General features: G+C 53.0%; 1 protein-coding gene across 1 annotated transcript in view; it reads left to right on the top strand.

Annotated features, from left to right (window-relative positions):
- Nucleotides 1–1,451: 1,451 nt before the first annotated feature.
- Nucleotides 1,452–1,673, top strand: part of LOC119326238 — a 2,877-nt gene continuing 2,655 nt past the window's right edge. The window contains exon 1 of the mRNA XM_037599926.1: nucleotides 1,452–1,524. The gene's annotated coding sequence lies outside the window, so the exon portion shown is untranslated. The remainder of the gene's footprint in view (nucleotides 1,525–1,673) is intronic.

Here is a 1,673-nt window from a genome sequence, read left to right as displayed (position 1 = left end):
ATAAACAGCGGCGGAAACTCTCTCGGCCTAGCGCAGAAATATAAGAGGAATGTTACTTTCTTTGTCGTAATTTTACTTCTATTAGTTTTCATTATTGTCCTAGGGAGGCCAATATGGCGGCAGATTTGTTGGCTACAAAGTCAGAGCCCTCACGAACAATTGTTTGGGATGAGGCTCCTGACTTTTTGCTCCATGTACTTTCAAACGATGTAGCTTTTTTTCACATGAAATATAAACCGCCATGATGGCTAATTTCCCTAAAAAAAATGAAGACATCTATGTGACTACACCTATGACACTAATATAGACTAATAACATGTGCATGTTACTAGCTAGTCTAAGTTAGCCTAACGATTCGTGCTAGCATCGCGTCGTTTGCTGGTGGCCACACACCGCTTGCGGTAGACTTGCTCTTCTCGTGTCTGCTCATCCACTCGTTTCTTCTCTCCCAAAAGCGACTGCATCCCGGAGCTGAATCGACAAAGCCGGTGGTTGGCGCAAACCCTTTCCCTAGTCACCGTCACTCCACATCTCTCCCACCGACGCCTCTCTCTTGCTCGAATCGAATGGGAGGAAGAAGGAGTGGAGCAGATGGTGGACTCGGTGGTTTTCGGCGCACGAACGCCCACCGCACAACAGCAATTTTTCGCGAGCAACAAACTCATCCCACGGTCACCGCATGGGTCTTATACCCAGGGCCGGCACCAGGGCACGAACCCACGCCTCGTACTTTCACGCGCCCATGGTCTGCACACTCTAGCCATGCCCATGAAGCGCTCTGACGTGCACGGCACACGGCGAGCCCTAACAGAACGCCCACAATTGATAAAGGCTTTCACGTTCGCGTTCGGTTCGCAACGGTAATCTCGTCCGCTCCTGCATGTGTCTGGATCCGAGCCTTCCGGCCCCACTGCGCATGTGGAATTTCGCCCCGTCCCCACTTCGAAACTATTTCCCCACGCTATACCGGAACAATAAAGCCAAATCGTATCTGACACTATCTGCGCCTCTCCAATCCCTCTCCAGACTCCAGTCCTCCTCCTCCGCATTCGATTAGATCTGGAGAGGCGCTGAAGCTCCGCACCACCGCTGCTGCTCGTCACGCTCCTCTCATTGGCTCGAATTTAAAAAAAACGTTAGTGTTTGAATAGCACTATGGTGGCATTTGGTTGTGTGGCTATCCACCCTAGGGACAGGGATAGCCCATTTTGCTAGGGATGCCACCCATTTGGTTGACCAGCCAGGGAGGATACGGATAGCCAGATACTGTCGAATATTCTCCCAAAACCTGGCTAAGGAAAGTTGCGAAATTCTCATGGACAAGGGCAGCCACAAGCGTGCGAGCGCCTCTTTTTCCCGCTTCGATTACCGCTCGGCACGCGAATGGGTTTTCGTTTCCTTCTTATCTCACCCCCTCACCTGATACCCTCACAACCCCCTCACCCGATAGAAGAAGCGGCGGAGGCGGCGGCGATTTGGATCTAGGCGGCGACGCGATTCGGCTTGGATTCCGGCGCAACGGAGGTACAGATCTTACTCCTCGTTCCCCTGTCTATCCTCCGTGTCCTTTGCCTCTCCCGGTTGCTTGGCCAGGGTAGGAGGGGAGTGTAGCACCGGCGGGAAGAAATGGACAGATCCGGCCGTCGGGAATGGGCAGATCCGCGGGGGGCGGG

The sequence above is a fragment of the Triticum dicoccoides genome, chromosome 6B (genome assembly GCF_002162155.2).
Source record: "Triticum dicoccoides isolate Atlit2015 ecotype Zavitan chromosome 6B, WEW_v2.0, whole genome shotgun sequence".
NCBI classification, from domain to species: Eukaryota; Viridiplantae; Streptophyta; class Magnoliopsida; order Poales; family Poaceae; genus Triticum; species Triticum dicoccoides.
The sequence above is the reverse complement of the archived record's forward strand: the minus strand, read 5'-3'. Positions and strand labels throughout refer to the sequence as shown.